At 39.5% G+C, this 19,371-nt stretch overlaps 1 protein-coding gene and 1 pseudogene across 1 annotated transcript in view; both read left to right on the top strand.

Annotated features, from left to right (window-relative positions):
- The window catches only part of ITGA2 (integrin, alpha 2 (CD49B, alpha 2 subunit of VLA-2 receptor)), a 173,208-nt gene that overhangs the window by 5,037 nt on the left and 148,800 nt on the right, over positions 1 to 19,371 (top strand). The gene's annotated exons all lie outside the window — the stretch shown is intronic.
- On the top strand, positions 6,206 to 6,900 carry LOC102834315 (annotated as a pseudogene).

Raw genomic sequence — 19,371 nt, 5'->3', positions numbered from 1 at the left:
GTCTTACAAGCACCTCCAAGTCAGCATCTTTCACACTAAATTTAACACCTGTCATCTGAAAAGGCCTCCTAAATGTTCTGGGTTTATTGAATAATAATGTTGGCAAGTGAACACTAAATCTGGAACTATTTCTTTTGTTTTCAACCTCACAGTTAATCTCCAAGTTCTGTCTATTAGCTTCTCCAAGCCACGCAGCTTCTACCACCACATAACTCAGGCACTCACTTGTTTGTGTCTGGATAGTTATCATTTTTAAACTGTTTTTCTTCTCTTTTTTCTTTCTATCTTTCTTTCTGTCTTCCTTCCTTCCTTTCTTTCTCTCTCTCTCTCTCTTTGGAAGAAAACTATCTGTCCAACTGATTAGAAGAGATCCATATTTGTGCCCATTCAAAAAAGAGCTTTATTTTTGCCCATTCCAGAGGAATGAGGACATCACTGGCTGGTATCTTTGATATCCCACGCGAGTAAAGTTTTACTAAAGGAAATGTAAAAATGGCTGCAAGCATACATTGACAGAGAACTTCCAGAGGTTTAAGCCAGATTCAGAAGAGGCCGTGGAATGAGGGATATCATTGCTGATGTCCAATGGATCTTGGCAGAAAACAGAGAATATCAGAAAGGTGTTTACTTGTGCTTTATTGACTACGCAAAGGCTTTCAATTATGTGGATCATGACAAACTATGGACAACAATGTGAAGTATGAGTATTCCGGAACACTTAATTGTGCCCATGAGGAATCTGTACCTGGACCAAGAGGCAGCTGTTCAAACAGAACATGGAAACACTGAATGATTTAAAATTAAGAAAGGCTTGTGACAAAGTTGTATTCTTTCCCCATACTTATTCAACCTATGTGCTGAGAAAATAATATGAGAAGCTGGGTTCTATGAAGAAAAACTTGGCATCAGGATTGGTGGAAGACTCATTAACAACCTGTGATATGCAGATGATACAACCTTGCTTGCTGAAAGTGTAGAGGACTTAAAACATTTACTGATGAAGATCAAAGAACACAGCCTTCGGTATGGATTACATCTCAATGTCAAGAAAACAAACATCCTCACCACTGGACCAATAACAACATTCTTATCAATGGAGAAAAGATTGAAATTGTCAAGGACTTCATTCTTCTTGGATCAACTATCAACACTCACAGAAGCAGCAGTCAAGAGATCAGGCGACGTATTGTATTAGGCAAATCTGCTGCACAGGAACTTCTTAGAGTGTTGAAGAGCATAGATGTCAGCTTGAGGACTAAGGTGAGCATGACCCCAGCCATGGTATTTTCAGTAACCTCATATGGATGCGAAAGCTGGACAGTGAATAAGGAAGACGTAGAAGAATTGATGCATTTGAGTTATGGTGTTGGAGGAGAATATTGAAAGGGCCGTGGGCTGCCCATAGAACCAACAGATCTGTGTTGGAAAAAGTGCAGCCAGAGTGCTCCTTGGAGGCCAGGATGGCTAAACTTCATCTCCTTCAAGACAAACTTCAGACATATTTTTAGGAGGGACCAGTTACTGAAGAAGATATCATGTTTGATAAGGTGGAAGGTCAGATAAAAAAGCAAGATGCCCAACGAGATGTATTGGCAAAATGGCAGCATCAATGGGAGTAGCAACAGTAGTGAGGTTGGCTCAGGACCGACAGTGTTTCGTTCTGTTGTACATGGGGTCACTATGAGTTGGTACTGACTTGATGGCACCTAAGAAAAACAACGGTCTTGCCAAAAAGCATATTTAGTTTTTATTGATTAGCTCAGTTTTATATACAAAGATAAGGAGCTCTGGTAGCATAGTGGTTACGAATCGGGCTGCAAACCTTAAGGTCAGCGGTTCGAAACTACCAGCCACTCCGTGGGAGAAAGATGAGGCTTTCTACTCCCGTAAAGATTTACACCCTCGGAAACCCTGTACAGGGTCACTATGGGTCGGAACTGACTCGATGGCACTTAACAACAACAAATATACAAAGATAAGGAGCTCTGGCAGCATAATGATTATGAGTTGTACTACTATTCTCAAGGTCATCAGTTCGAAACTACCAGTGGCTCTGTGGGAGAAAGATGAGGCTTTCTGCTCCTATAAAGATTTACAGCCTTGGAAACCCTATACAGGGTCTCTATGAGTCAGAACTGACTCCACAGCACATAACCAGCAGCGCCATAAACAAAGATGCCAATTGTGTTGAGGAATAAACCCTAAACATATTGTCAGGAGGGAACAGTCACTGGAGAAGAATGTCATGCTGGGTAGGATGGAGGGTCAGAGAAGGAGAGGAAGACCCCCAATGAGATGGATTGGCCAGGTGGCATCATTGATGGCATCAAGTGTGGCAGCGGTAGTGAGGTTGGCACAGGATCGGACATTGTTTCGTTCTGCTGTGCATGGGGTCGCTATGAGTCGGTTCCGACTAGATGGCACCTCACAACAATGACAAACCCTAAAATTGGTGTGTATGTGTGTCGGGGGTGGGCCATAAAGAAGAGAAGATATAGAAAGAGAGCAGTAAGAAGAGCAGAGTCAGGAGTTTTAGCTTATTGTTTCACACACAAAGCATGCATGTTCAGGTTTTCATCTGAATCCAGTTAGCACATATAGGAAGAAGAATCCATCTCTTCCCAACCAACTGCAATCCATTGCTAGAAGAGACAATACCAAGAAAAATGATAATGTAGAAATGCCTTTTTTGTAACACAAAGGGAATCTTGAGAGAACCTGTCATTTCTGGAATCCTTCGTAAACCACTTCTGTCTTCTTATCCTCTACCCTCAATGGCACAGGCAAAAACACTCTGCTAAAAACAGCCTTCCTTTCCCCAAAGACTTTCCAACTGCACCTGCATAATTTCAATTTACTTTTACTCTTTTAAATACTAGTTCACAAGATCCTACATGATTTAAATTCATTAAGTTAGTCTCAGGATTTAGCATTTAAAAACAATTGCTCAGGAAGTTTTGGAAGTAATTGCTCAAGTATTCTCACTGGCCCCCTTCCTTAACAAATTAAAATTCCATTGTTGCTGGTACTACCTTGGTGTGTGATGACCACCAAGACAGGAAGATTTCATCATTTTAAATGAGTTCAGTCTAAAGTGGGTGAGAACTGCTTCTGCCTGAAGGTGCTAACAGCACTAGGCGTATTAAAGGGGAGAAGCTGGTTAATGTAAAGAGATGAGCATTCAGCAAAATAAAAAGACACACATTCAATCAGTCAGTGTGTTAAAAACAAAGAATTTCAGGAAGACTGGGATGACATTTGGTGCCCAAAGTATCATGCATGTTGTTGTTATTGTTGTTGTTGTAAAGTGCCATCAAGTCAGTTCCAACTCATAGAAACCCTGCATAGGGTTTCCAAGGAGTAGCTGGTGAGTTTGAACCTCTGATCTTGCAGCCCAGTGATTTATCCCATGGTGTCATACCAGGACTAGCATCACCTAAATGCTTCCACTAAAGCTTCAAAGTCTGATGACTAACCCTGCTTACCTTGGAATACTATTGTAAGACTTAGCTTAACATAAAAGAGGAGGAGTCTGGAAGGTTGTCACTAAAATCAGCAGGATGTGGAAGTCTTTGTTTTGTCAGTTGTATAATGTAGTGGTTACAAGTTGGGCTGCTAACCTCAAAGTCAGCAGTTCGAAACTATCAGCCATTCCACAGTAGACAGTTGAGGGTTTCTGCTCCCGTAAATATTTACAGCCTTGGAAACCCTATACAGGATCACTATGAGTCAGAACCAACTCCATGACACACCACTACCATCACCATAGTGAACAGTGGTTTACTTGAAAGAACATACTCATTCAGAAGAATGGCTCTCTAAAGAGAAGAATTCTGATACCACAAATCCTGAGACAACAGTAGATTTCGTTTGTGAAAGTGAGTCTCGGACTCCTTCTGACAATTCATAGATATTAGTGCTGTGTTGAGCTGGCTACAGTGAATTCCACAAAACTAGTATTTATCTTATCTTTATAAAACACTTTGTGTAAGAGAATGTGCTAGACCCATTGTACAATCAAATTAAACGTGGTTCAGAGATTGCCATCTTTTTGGAAACAAGTCCAACCATGAGACATGAGAATTGCCTACACCCTGAATGATAAGTAACCAATTTCAGTCCCTGCCATCTTCCTTTCTGATACAACTAATTTCTTAGTGACCACCCTCCTCTGCACAGCTAGGAGTAAGGGGGATGGCGAAAAGCTCAGAGTAATCACAGGAGTCCCATGTGTGATATAGACTTGGAATATCATGAAATTTTAGTCAATGAGATTCAGGGAAGCTCATCTGAGAGAGTTCTGGCAAAGGGATTTTCATTCCTGAAAGAAACTGGTTAAGGAACACATTGTCAAATACCGATGTGAAGCTTGGAACAGATACTAAATGTTGCAATCATATGTCAACTAACTTGAGGATAAAGCCTATATATCGGGGATGCTTACTGAAAACATGGAAAGAAAACAAGGCCTTGATGTTGATTTTCAACTACTGGATTATTGAAATTTGAAGTACCTCTGGAAGTCTGTGTCATTTAAGATAGAGTTAAGTTGTGTTTTGGAAACTAGAGCTGTGATATAAGCTTCTATAACAAAACAAATGCCTTGTAAGCTACTATCATGAGTAAGGAAGACTGCAGAATTGTTGCACTTGAGTTATGGTGTTGGAGGAGAATATTAAAAGTACCATGGACTGCTAGAAGAATAAACATATCTATGTTGGAAGGAGGACAGCCAGAATGCTTCTTAGAAGCCAGGATGGAGAGACTTCATCTCTCATACTTCAGCCATATTATCAGAAGGAGCAGTCCCTGGAGAAAGACATAATGATATGTAGAGTGGAGGGTCAGCAAAAAAGAGGGAGATCCCTAACAAGATGGACTGGCACAGTGGTAACAGCAATGGACTCAAGCTTAACAATGATTGTGAGGATGGCGCAGAACAGTGCAGTGTTTTGTTCTGTTGTGCGTAAGGTCACTATAAGTTGGTACCAGTTGAACAGCACAAAACAACAACAGAAAGCTAATACTAGTTGCCATCAAACTGAGCTCCTATGGATATTGGATGTCTGTGGCTTCTCAGAGTAGACATCACCATGTATTTCTTCTGAAATTCTTCTGGATGGATTTAAACTGCCAACTTTCAGTTCATAGCTGAGCCTTGCAGTATGGCCTACCAGTTGCTAGATGAGTTGTACAGTACCAAGCATTGAATTAAGAGAACAAAGAGACATCACTGTGATGCATTGATGTGTCAGGTGTCCAGAGCATGAAGATCGTGAGGACAGTAAAAGGATCATGACAATTCACATCTGCCCTGGAGGACCTGAGAGATCAATGAGTCCACTTTGCTCCTTTTAAAATGGCTTTGAGTGATACTGTGATAAAATAACAAAGAGAGCAACATAAGTAGGAAGAGGATCTAAGTCGCCTACTTCCTAGGTCAGATGTTTTAGATTGACAATGGAACCAACATGATGGAAGCAGAAGGTCATGTTGCCAGAACACTCTGCTCAAGGTATCTGGGGGAAGAATGAAAGCCAGGAAGTGAGCAGGCAGCTAACCATAAAGGGCCTCATAAAGGATGGTAAGGAGTGTGGATTTCATCCTGAGGAAAGTAGAGGTTTTGAAGGACCTTAAAAAGTGGAGTGGGAGTTTCTCCCTGCCCGCAGTGGTCCACTCCAGCTGGTGTTTTGCCCTGGCGCCTCTGTGCACTCAGTCCATAGCCACTGAGAACAGCCCTGGAGCCAACAGGCAGCTGTCCTTGCTGAAGACCTTGTAGCAGACCCCGGGCCACTCAAGCAGCTCTAGATCCAGTACACGTCCATTGAAGCAAGTTAGAGGCTTTACTATGAAGCACAGAAGCAGATAATGTCAAATAGCAAGCAGTAGTTGTTACACATTTCTGAAAAAGCAATGTCTGTGTTGTGATGTACGCCTCCACAAACAGGTCAGATCTGTAGGGGAGTTGTGTCAAAGAAGCTGAAGTACAGAGCAGGAGTGTTGTCCTAGCTTTATAGACGTGCATTTGTTGTTGTTAAGTGCCATCAAGTCGATTCTGACCCATAGTGACCCCGTATAGGGTTTCCAAGGAGCAGCTGGTGAGCTTGAACCACCGACCTTACAGTTCAAATGACTTTACAAACTGACTTATTAGTCCATAGCAGCACACCAGGACTCCAGACATGTATTTACTTTACTGTTACACATGACTAAGAAAACAAATAGTGACACACCACTAGGAAGGGTGAGTGGAGCAGCATTTCTTTCACCCACGGCTACTGAGTTGGCAGAAATTAATCTGATTCAGTCAGCAAATGAGGATCCTAGAAAAATTTAAAGTAACACCACCAAATGCAGACCTGGAGCCAGGTTTTCAAGAAGGTACTCCCAATGCTACTGTGATAATGCAGATTCCCGAGAGGATTGTTGCTGCAGGAAATAATGAAGACATTCCATTTTCAAGACCAACAGATCTTGATCTGATTCATCTACTTCCTTTAAGCCTCTGGCACTGGAAACCCCACCTTATGTACTTATACCAGGTGAAAGATTGCTAGATCTTCTGAATTTAGAAAGACCTCCTTCAACCACTCAAAATGAAGAAATCCAGCAGTTGACTAAAAAGAGAGAGCTCTCTGAGTGAAAATGCTGTTCGCCAAAATGCACAGCTGGTCAGAAATGATTCCATGTATGGCATTTCAAATAGAGATACAACAATTGAAGGAACTTCCGATGACATGACTGTTGTAGATGCAGCTTCCTTAAGACGACAGATAATCAAACTGAGTAGACGGCTACAACTTCTGGAGGAAAACAGAACGAGCTAGAAGAGAAATGGCCATGTATTCAATTACTGTAGCTTTCTGGCTGCTTAATAGTTAGCTCTGGTTTTGCTGCTAGAGATAACCACAGCTCTCAGAAATATTTGTCTCAACAGCTAGAAATAAAAAAGAATTTGCAAACTTCATTTATGTCTCTGCATTGTATGCTATTTTATAGTCAACACCCTGAAGATGCATTTCTTCCAGCAAGGAGGAGGATGACCTAGGTGTGCAGAAGCAAAGGGATCACTTCTTCACTCAGATGTATCCACTTTTTAACCAGTTCTGCAGTAACACCTCCTTAAAATCTTCCTTTGCGTGTTTTGTAAATACACTCCAGTATGTTTCTGAAAGGAACTGACTCTTTGGTCTCATCAGCCTGCACAATGAATCCTCTCAATGGGAGCTAGAGTGTGCAGGATAGATTTAGAAAAGGATCTGGTAAAGAACAACAGTCCTTTATTTTGTCCTGTTTCTCAGGCAGTGTTATATGGAAATTGTTTTTGTCGTTAGACATTATTTCATCCACTATTTAGCATTGACACTCTGCAAATCGGGGTCTAGTGCCAGATTGAAGGAAATCAAGTCATCTGATGGCATACAATCATCTTCAGAAGTACCTGTTCAGATGAAATTAAAATATTCCTAACATTTCTGCACTCTCTCTAATATGTGTGCAGTGCATGCATTCTCATTCTCATTTTATTTTTGCAGATGGTTTTCTCTAAGATACATTTTTACTAAGCCCATGTGTGAAGGAACTTTAAAATCTCCAGAATAAGGTATAAATGTGGTGTATTTAATAAACTGTCAATCAAATAATAAAAGAAGTGACTTGATAGGGTCAGATTTGCTCTCTAGGCAAATCAACACAGGTGGCAGGAAGAAGGGTAAATTGGAGGTCAGAAGAAGGAAAAAAGACCATTTAGGGGAAAATAATGCTTTTAGAGTTAGTTTTCATAGTATGCCAATTCAGAGTTGATTGTGATTTTTTAAAAATCAGATAATGGTAGTAGTGAAAGAGACAAGATATCAAAGATAAGAGAAAGAAGAATGAGCAGAACTTGGTGATCCATATGCTGTGGGGGCAATGGGAAAGGGAGAAGACCGGGCTGATGTCTGAGTTTATGATGTGAACAATTCAATGTGATGCTATTTAATGAGGTGGTGGTGATGTGCCATGGAGTCGGTTCTGAGGCTGCAAACCTTTTCAGGAACAGAAAGCCTCATCTTTCTCCCATGGAGCAACTGGCAGTTAAAAACTACTGACCTTCAGATTAGCAGCCCAACTCGTAATCACTACCAGAGCTGATTAGTTTAGTTCTGGCCAAGTTGGTTTGAGGCATTCATGTGTAGACTTCTAATTGTTAGATTGTTCTTGGATACTGTAGAGTTGTCTTTAACCCATAGCACAACAGAATGAAACACTGTTAAGGCCTGCACCATTCTCACAATTGTTATTTTCGAATCCATTGTTACAGTCACTATGTCAATTCATTTCATGTCCAAAGTACATGAGATGAAGCCTTGCCATCCTTGATTGTAAGAAGCATGAGGTCAATATTTCTTCTAAGATTTGTTTGGTCTTATGGCAGCCCCTGGTACTTTTGTCAACACCATAATTCAAACGCATCGACTCTTCTACAGTTTTCCTTATTCGTTGTCCAATTTGCACATGCATATGAGGCCATGAGAATAGATATATACAGAAAATGCCATGGCTTGGGTCAGATGCACCTTAGTCCTCAAAGTGACGTCATTGCTCTTTCACACTTTAAATAGGTCTTTTGCAGCAGATTTACCTAATATAGAACACCATTTGATTCTTGACTGTTGCTTCTGAATTCATTTATTGTGGATCCAAGTTAAAGGACGTCTTTGATAACTTCTATCTTTTCTCCCTATATCATCATGTTATTTATTAGTACAACTGTGAGGATTTTTATTTGTCTTACACTGAGTTGTGAGGCATAGTGAAGGCTGTATTCTTTGACCTTCATTAGTGTTTCAAGTCCTCTTCACTTTCATTGAGTAAGATTGTGTTTTGTTCATATAATAGGTTGGTAAATGAGGCTTTGTCCAATCCTGATGCCACAATCTTCATCAGTTTCTCAGATTATTTTTTCAGCATACAGATTGAATAAATATGGTGAAAGGATACAAGTTGGATGCACACCTTTCTTGATTTTAAACCACACAGTATCCCCTTGTTCTGTTTGTGTGGCTGCCTCTTGGTCTGTGTACAGGTTCTGCATAAATATGGCTAAGTGTTCTGGAATCTCAGTCCCTTGCACTGTAGTTCATAGTCTGTTGTGATCCAAATGGTTGAATGCCTTTGCATAGTAAATAAAGCACAAATAAACATCATTCTGATACGCTCTGCTTTCAGCAAAGATCTATCTAATGTCAGCAGTCATATCATAATCTCCTTGATTCCATGTCCACTTTTGAATCCAGCTTGAATTTCTGGCAGATTGATGTGCTTCTGCAACTGTTTCTGAGTTGTCGGCTGAAACACTTTATTTGTATGTGGTATTAAGATTTTGTTAGATAATTTCATTGTGCCGTCTTTCTTTGTAATGGACACAGATATAGATCTCTTTTAGTCTGTTGATGAAGTATCTGTCTTCCCAATACATTGTCACTTGAGAATGCTTACAGTGTTGCATCTAGTTAGAATATGGAGAAAGATGAGGCTTTTTGCTCTGTGAAGATTTACAACCTCGGAAACCCTGTAAAGGGTCGCTATGAGTCAGAACCAGCTCCACGGCACACCATCACCACCACTACCATATATATATACATACATATATATATATATATATATATATAGAGAGAGAGAGATTAGATAGATAGATAGATAGATAGATAGATAGATAGATAGATAGATAGTGATGTGCTGAACAGGAGTACAGAGGTTTATGAATCAGCATATAGAAAATAATTGAAGACATAGTGTTGATAAGCTGACTCAGGCAGAGACTAGAAGAGGGTTTTTGTCAAAACACAAGGAACACATATCTTAGAGGGAAGTGTGAGAAAGAGAGACACTAAGTGAGGGATAAGTAGACAGGAGACTGTGCCAAGTGAACTGCCACAGAAGTATTTTGAGAAACGAGAATTGGTGAGTAGGGTCAACGTCTTTGCAGAAGCCAAGCAAGTTTTACAACCTTGTCAAAAGCATTCATATTTGAGTGGAAAGAGTAGACATGTAAATGGAGGGGTTTGAGGACTTAAATTAAAGTGAGGATATGTACATAGTGTCAGAAAGTTTGTCAGTAAAGGGTAGGAAAGAGTAGCTAGAGGAGCAACATGCAAGTGGCTACCATTTTTATTTTGTTTTAAGATGGGAGACACAGAGTAAAATTATGAAATTTTTTTCACTTATATTACCTATTGTACTGCATGATACATGGAATTTTTGAACATTGAATTGAGACATCTGAGTGTGGTGGGGGTTCATAAAATAAGAATAACTGAGAGAAGAAGTAAAGCACTGCTGTCTATGGAAAGGAAATTATTAGAGAAAAAAGAGAAAAAGTTGGATGATCAGCAACAAGAACAGTCATTTTGGAAAAAAAAAAAATATGGAGCACCTGATTAGGAAGCCTCAGATGATTGTGTGAAGGAAAGGAAAGTAGATTCTGGATTATAAAATGAAGAGATTAATTGATGATAGAAAAGAGCAAAATTGGTGCAAAGAGAAGAAATCAGAGCACATCCCCCACTATGCTTACTTTTATTGAAAACCATCTTAAATGTTATATTTTGTTTTAAAACATACACATTAAGTAGTTGAATTAATAAATTTAGTGATGCTTTTAGGCTATGTAACATATAATAACCAAGCAAAGTTGTCAGTTTGAGGATTAAGGTGTGACTAATGCAAGCTATGGTACTTTCGATCACCTCATATGCATGTGAAAGTTGGACAGTGAATTGATGAGTGAGAACCTCCAGGACTGTATAAGATGAAACACTACAATTGGTGTTCCATCAATGTCTGGGGTTTTCTTATTTTGCCATTGTCTTCAATGCAGCTTTGAGAGTCTTCTGTCAATATCATTGACTCTTTGTCTATATGCTACTTGTTGAAAGAAGTTGTGGTGTGGTGCTGTAGGATAAACACTGAACTACTAACTACAAGTTTGGCAGTTCAAACTCACCAGCTGCTCCTCAGACACCTGATACATGGTTGTTGTGAGGCATAACTGACTCAAAAGCACTTAACAACAACTTCTTGCTGAAAACATGGGAAATCCTATTCAATTTCATTTCAATGCAATGATTACATGCATCATCATTCAACAGCATTTGCTTCCATTTTCTTTGTTTTTTTTTTTTTTGAATGTACGAAGCACTCAGGAATATATAACCATTCAAACAACCAAAGGGCGTACCCTGCAAGCCTGCCCCCTGGCCTCCAGCTCACAGCCCTTCTCCCTCCTTGAATCCACAGTCCCCAGGGTCTCCATCTCTCCATGTCATCATCTCTGCCTCCATCTGCTGTTGCTGCTTCTTTGGATAGGATCCCGCATTCGCATTCCTCTATTCTCCCTTGATGGTCTCAGGGTCCTCCCCTCCTGGACTGAAGGATCAACCACTCCCCTCCCCTCCTTTTGTTACAAAATGTCTACCTTTACATTTGCAATATTCATAATCAGTCCTGATAGCAATTATTTTCTACTGAACCACAAGAGTCTTATCCCCATCTCCTTTCACCAGCCCCATCTAGACAAGTTGGAAACCACTCAGTGGAGATCCTGCCTTCCCCTGTACCCTTTGAAACTAGGCTCCCTGTTGAAAGCTATAAGCCAGTCACTTAGTGCCTTTGTAGCCCCAACCCCCCCAATTTGGTGTAGCCGATGTCTAAATTGCCCATCCCTGTCAACCCTTTGTACAGAGGGGGTGGGAAAAATCCTTTCTGTAAAGATTTGTTCCCTCTTTTAAGCTACTACATCCATAAATATATATCAAGTATATCAAATTGTAGTAGATTACTTTTTTTCTCTCTCTCTTCCTTCTTCTTCTAGTTGAGTTCTGGTCATCCAGCCATTGAAGCTATGTCAGATAGGTACTATCTTCAAGTACAGGTGTTCCTGTGCATCTCCCCTCACTTCATATCAGCTGGACGCTTCACTTTCTTCTCTAGTCCTCTGTGGCTATGTCCCTGTCTCTGTTCCTGGGCTCAGGAGTCCCCAGGTCTCACTATACTGCTGGCCCACCAGGTCTGAATTTAGTTTGGCAGGAGTCTATTGAACATGGTCGGATTTAACTCACAGCTTCATTGCAGTTTTCCCCCCACTTCCCCTTATTGGTAGACCAACGTGATCACCAGCAAGGTTATATGTCAGTGGCTAGTTTTTCAGAAGTTTTTCACCTGTTCCTTCTGTCTTGTCTTAGTTTGGAAGCGTCATTGAATCCTTTCCACCATGATGACCCTGCTTCCAGTATCACAGCGACATCAAAGCCATCACAGTACAACAAACTGGCAGACAAGTGGGGGCTAATTTGTATGGATTCCTTTATTCTTCTCTCCTTGAGAAAATTCTCAGTCATCATTTCTTCAAATATTTCTTATGCACTCTTCTTTCTTTTCTATCTTTTGGGCCCTCCAGTTACATGTATATTAGAACTTCTGACTGTATCATTATTCTTTCTCATCTGTTTAGTTCCATCACTATGTCTGTCCACACTTCATTATGGATGTTTTCCCCCCTATATTGTTATTTACTAAGGAGCTCTGGTAGCGTAGTGGTTACGAATCGGGCTGCGAACCAGAAGGTCAGCAGTTCGAAACTACCAGCTGCTCTGCGGGAGAAAGATGAGGCGATCTGCTCCCGTAAAGATTTACAGCCTCGGAAACCCTATTCAGGGTCGCTATGGGTCGAAACTGACTCGACGGCACTTAACAACAACAACAACAACATTGTTATTTACTAATTCTTGTTTCAGCAGTCAAAGCATGCATTAAGTTTTTAATTTGGGTTTTGAAATTGTCCATTTGAGAGTTTCTATTTGGTTCTTTTCAAAATTTATTTTCTGACATTTTGTATTTAGCATATTTTCTGTGCACATTAGGTAAGGTTAGTATGTTTATATTCTGTTAAGTTCAGTATCTAGAGTACTTGTGTTTCTCTGTTGACTTGTTTTGCTGGCTCTTTCTCATGTAGCTCTCGTCTGGTGACTATTTGTCTTTTCTGGACATTATATTTCACTCTCCCCAGCCTTACAGTGCTGACATGGAAAGAAAAAAAAAAGTGCTTCTCAGCCTTTACGTTGCCTTTGTTGTAGTTAAGTGTCATCCAGTTGGTTCTGATTCATAGCGACCCTGCGTAAAGTTTCTGAGGAATAGCTGGTGACTTCAAACCACCTACCTTGCAGTCCAAACTGACCTTAAGGTCCAGTGCTTATCCTGCAGTACTATACCCATACTCCTTAAGCTGTTTTAGAATTAGGAATATTCTTTCCTCCCCTGTCAAAAAGTTACCTGACTACCTTGGCCCCATATTTGGTTACTTCTTCCCATCTAGCCTAGAAACTACCTACTTCCTTCTTAGCAATGTGATGCTTTCAGGACGGATTAAAATATACGATTTTAATACTTACTCCAAATATTTTAGTGATCCTAAATTTAGTGTGAGAATTGGTTCAAATAACCAAATCTATTTAATAACAGAGAAAATCAGAGTGGTATTATGAAGTTCCTTCTTTCAAAATATATTTATTCTTAATTTCTCACTTCTCCTTAATAATGTGGCACTATAATTAGAAAGGTGTCCATGGTGTGGCGCTGTGGGTTAATGTGTCAGACTGCAAAGCTGTTTGAACTGCAAGGTCGGTAGTTCAAGCTCACCAGCTGCTCCTCAGAAACCCTATACAGGGTTGCTATGGGTTGGAACCGACTCGACAACATTTAATAACAACAGCAACAAATAATTATAGAAAAGTAGAATTTATTTCCAAAATCTGTAAAGGTGATGCTACATGTTCCTTAGTGTTCTAAAAGTTTAATTTTATGGTGAAATGTCTTTAAATTTGAAAATACTTAACACATTTTAAAATTATTTAAATCTTATATTTGCAGATGTTAGTTTGTGTTTTTGGGTTGTGTGGCACTGTGGGTTAATGTACTGCAAAGTTGATTTGAACTACAAGGTCAGCGGTTCAAGCTCACCAGTCGCTCCTTGAAAACCCTATAAAGGTTTGCTATGGGTTGGAACCAACTCGACAGCACTTCACAACAATTGAAATACTAAACATGATTAATCATTTCAATATACAGAAGCTTTTCTTTACAAAGTCGATTATTTTAATATATATACTTATAGAAAACGACACATCCTAAAATATTTATCGTAATTGAAAAATATTTTTCTTTCTTTCTTTTGATATTCATAATTGTGAATTTATCTTTCCATAGATATACACTATATATGTAATGGACATTTTACTTTTTGCACTTGCATACACTTTTCCATATTGGCTTCATACATGTGTTTAGGTCAATACATCCTGCTACATCATGATTAACTATTGTTCCATGGTTCACTATTTTGTTTCCTGTGAATTTTTTTTTTCCTTTACTGTAAATAATGTGGCTATAAACACCATTGTACAAAGTTTTTAGTTTCCTTTTTACTTTTGGACCATGTCCAGAGGGGGATTTCTGTGTCAAAGAGTACATGCATTTTTCTAGGTCTTGTTGCATATTGGGAGTTCTGATGTGGTGCTGTAGGATAAATACTTCCTGTTAACCACAAGGTTAGTGGTTCAAACCAACCGGTCACTGCTTGGAAATCCTATCCCAGATTGCTGTGAGTCAGAACCAACTTGATGGCACTTAACAGCAATGACATAAAAGAAAGAAACAAACAAAAATTTGTTTGTAGATTCTGTTATTATAGAATATAAACCTATAAGAATACTGAAGAGATCATCTAGCTTAGGGTCCTTCCTAATTTTTGTGTTAATCAGCTTTTGAAATGACTAAAGCCCCAAACTTCATTCTTCAGTGTACTTACTGTCTATCATTTCAGATCTGAAAATTTGTTTGTTTCCTTTTTTCCATGGGTGGGTTTCACTTTCACTATGGAGTCCTGGTATGGCACTGTGGGTTAATGTGCTAGTGGTTCAAGCTCACCAGTCACTCCTCAGAAACCCTATACAGGGTCGCTATGGGTCAGAACCAACTCAACAGCACTTAATAACAATGACAACATGGAAGGGCAATCTTGCTCGTTAAGATCGCCATACTTCTATGGTTCTCTGTGATTTAGAACTGATTGAACATCACTTAACAACATCAACAACATGGGTCAGAACCCTTTAGGAAGAAAGGCAAGACATTCTCTTTGCAGAGCACACAATTGTCAACAACTGACTTGTGATTGTTCTGAATACCCATTGCTGTGCAACAAATTTCTCCAAAATGTAGTGGCTTAAAACCACTACTGTGATTTATTATCACTCATGGATTCTTGGATCAGGACCTTGGAAATGGCTTGACTTGGACAATTCTGGCTCAAGGTCTCTACTAAGGTTACAGACAGGAGGTAGGCATTTCTTTTTCTCTCCTTTCATCTAGGCTCAATGCCTTCTCTAGTATTTCTTGTCATGTGTGCCTTGTAGGCAATCTGTCTTTTTATATAGTGCTTCATGGATCCAAAGTGTTCCAAAATAAATGGGGGAAAGTTGCTTAACTTTTTCTAAACTAGGCTGGAAATTATGTGGCTGCATCTTTAATGTCCAACCTAGATTCAGGAGAAGACTTAGACTTGTTGGGTAGAGTGTCAAATAATTCCTAGACATGTTTTAACATCAGCATAGTAATTTAACCAATGTAATGGTGTTTACAAAATTGTTCATTGTTTAGAGCAGGATTTCTCATCTTTAGAACTATTAACAATCTGGGTAAGATGCCTATGGGGCCTCTCCTGTGTATGGTATGATATTAAGCAGTATCTTTGGCTTCAACAATTAGATGCCAATAGTACCTCTTCTGCAGTGTGACAATCAAAAATGTGTCTAGACATTGCTAAGTGTCACACAGAAGAAAAAATTCTGTCTAGTTTAGAACCAGTGCACTAAGAACCAGTGCACTAAGCAGCCATATATTAACTACTTTCAATATTCATGAAATCATGGAAAGAATTCCAACTATGAAGAGTAGGTTCAATTCCAGTGGTTTTCTTGGTACCTTTTGATAAAGCACAGGCAAAATATTCCCTAGCTTTCTGTCTTGTTGGAAAGATCAAAAGGTATTATGAACAGGAAAGTATTTTGCAGAATATAAAAGTATATAGAAAGGTAAGGCAAAAAATATTTCTACAAAATCATAAAACCCTTATTAAACAAAAATATACAAATGTGAAGCTATTGTTTCTCAACATCCCCTCCACGTAGGTCTATACACTTCTGAAGGTGATGTTTCCATCTCTGTAACCCTTCTCAAGCATAACAACAATTCTGAAAATCACATGTGCATAGTATTGCTATGAGTTGGAACCAATTCAATTGCACCTAACAACAACAAACCTTTCTCCAAATAATTCTGTGCTCTTCAATTTATACTACCTCAAAACAGCAGTTTTGACATCTTCAAGAGACTCAATTATATTCCTTTTCCTTTGCATATTGAAAACAAAAAGAAGTCTGAAGGGACAGGATTAGGGCTGTTGGGTGGATGAGGTAAGGTTTCCCAGTGAAATTCTAATGCACCTTGTTACTCTCATAGAATGAGCAGATGCATTGTCATCATGGGAAACAACACCTCAGTACAACTACTTTCCTGACCTTTTTCTCAGCAATACAGTTTTCAATTTTTCTATAACTTCTTTGTGGTCTGTGAGAAAGAATGATATCACCTTTGTTCTTATTTAGTGTGATGTTGCAAACTTGCAATAGAGACTTAAACATATTTTTATTTCTAAAAGAAAGCAGAGTTTGAGGTCTACCATTCTATATCAACGACTATGAGGGTCTTTTGTGCTTTTGCATCACCTTTTTCTAAAGCACCATAGCTGGAAAGCAGACATTTTATACAGAATGTAGTCATTCCCCAAAGGGCCTACAGTTTCCAAATTTAGTTACTTTTTTGAGGTGGGAAACGTGGTGTAGGGGGAGGCTTTCTACAGGCATTATAGTCCTACTATCAAGAAGACAATATTAGTCAACACGACATATCCTGTGGTTGTGTGTGTTCAAAAGATCTAAATGTGGCCTATGACCATTTCCCGTACATATTCTGAGTAATGGTTAGCTATACACTTTTGAGTTTGTAGTCTGCTTTCTTATTTTCACAGTTAGGTTCTAACTAACCCCACTTCCTGTTTTTGTGGCTTTTGGAAAGCCCATGGACTAATGGTTTCTTGGCTTTCAGGGTGTGCTTCAGTAAATGGTAGCAGCATGTCACCCAATATACAGCAGTTTTCAGAGAGTAAAAAGACCTTTATCTAGGGTATTCTCTTCGTGTTAGAGGTGGAAGTGGGATGAGGAACCAGTATGCCTTATTATGTTTCACAAGAAGGATGCTGTATCCTCAGTAATGCATGCTAATATTAATTGTTGTTGTTGTCAGGTGCCATCGAGTCGGAACCGACTCATAGCGACCCCATGCACAGCAGAACGAAACAATGTCTGATCCTGGGCTAACCTCACTACCGCTGCCACACCTGAGTCCATCAATGATGCCACCTGGCTGATCCATCTCATTGGGGGTCTTCCTCTTTTTCTCTGACCCTCCACCCTACCCAGCATGACATCCTTCTCCAGCGATTGTTTCCTCCGGACAATATGTCCAAAGTAGGAGAGACGAAGTTTAGCCATCCTGGCCTCCAAGGAGCACTCTGGCTGCACTTCCTCCAAAACAGATTTATTGGTTCTTTTGGCAGTCCATGGCACTTTCAGTACTCTCCTCCAACACCACAACTCAAAGGCATCAATTCTTCTACGATCCTCCTTATTCACTGTCCAGCTTTCGCATCCGCTAATATTAATAGTAAATAAAAATGGTCTTTATTATTGAATGCTTATCACTTACTATGGAGTCCTGGTGTAGTACTGTAGGATAAGCACTCAATCATAAAGGTCGGTTTGAACTGCAAGGTCATAGGCTCAAGCTCACCAACCTGTACAGGGTCGCTATAAATCAGAATTGACTTCAGACTACCACATATATGTAATTTAATGCATTATTTATAATGCACATACATATAATGTGCATATATAGATACCATTTTAAGGAGCTCTGGTAGTGTAGTGGTTACGAGTTGGGCTGCTAACCTCAACGACAGCAGTTCGAAACTACCAGCTGTTCCATGGGAGAAAAATGAGGCTTTCTGCTCCTGTAAATTACAGCCTTAGAAACCCTGTATAGGGCCTCTATGAGTCGAAATTGATTCCAAGGCACAACACCACCACCATATATAATTTTAATTATCTGTGTATATATCCTTTCAGTAGCCTGAGTTAAAGCATCTTCCTTTGTACTAGTCCAGAATTCTGAGGGTTAATTAAAATAGTCTTTACTGATCTTCCATTATAGTTCCATTATAGTAGGTGAGGACAGAAACGGAGGGGAGGGGAATGATGCAGCTCTTGAGACAAAGCCTATACTTGAAAACAACTGAGTAACATTAATTAACTCATTGTTACATGGCAGGAAGGAAAATAATCTATAGTTAATCTCTTTCTCAGTAATTATTATTGAACCACAATAAACTGTACAAGGCACTATTTTGAATTCTGAGAACATAGCAGTGAACAAATAAAGTCCCTGCTTTTAGGTCAAAGGTAGATTTCATGTGAAACAAATCAAGCTTCAGTTTCAGGGCCCATCATTGTATAGGCCTCTTCCTGATATTTTGTTAACTCTTCAAACAAGTTGTCAGCCAACATTTGGTCTCATCTGAATGTTTGACTCACACAGGATCTATTCCTTACACACTTAGATTTTTTTAATTAAGTTCCTCAAAGGTTGTTTGGCTGAGAGCCTCAGTTCATTGCTGGCTCTCAGACGGGAAACTACCCTCAATCCCTTGGCAGATGAACCTCTCCATAAAGCAAAACAGCAACAAGAAAACACAATTTGCCATCTGACTCAGGGTGACCCCATTGTGTATCAGAGTTGAAGTCATATTCCACCAGGTTTTTATGTCTGTGACGTTTTAGAAGCTGATTGATAGGCAGGTCTTTTTTCCAAAACACCTCTGGGTGGTTTTGAACTGCTCATCTTTCAATTAGTAGCTGAGGGCTTAACCATTTGAAACCCCCAGGAACTTCGTGGACCTCTCGATAGAATAGTTCAAAACATGGCAGCTTGCTTCATCAGCGCCACCATGGAAGATCATCTGCTAGTAAAGTAGAAGTTACAGTTTTATACAATGTATTTGCAGAACTGACATTCTTTCACTATTGGTTATAAGTCCTACATCCTGCCCACATAAATCAAGGGGATAGGGATTACAAGGAAACAAAGATGTGAATATCAGGAGGTAAGGATCATTGAAGAGGACTTGAAACATTTGCTTATGAAGATCAAAGAGCACAG

The sequence above is a fragment of the Chrysochloris asiatica genome, unplaced genomic scaffold (genome assembly GCF_000296735.1).
Source record: "Chrysochloris asiatica unplaced genomic scaffold, ChrAsi1.0 scaffold00082, whole genome shotgun sequence".
NCBI classification, from domain to species: Eukaryota; Metazoa; Chordata; class Mammalia; order Afrosoricida; family Chrysochloridae; genus Chrysochloris; species Chrysochloris asiatica.
The sequence above is the reverse complement of the archived record's forward strand: the minus strand, read 5'-3'. Positions and strand labels throughout refer to the sequence as shown.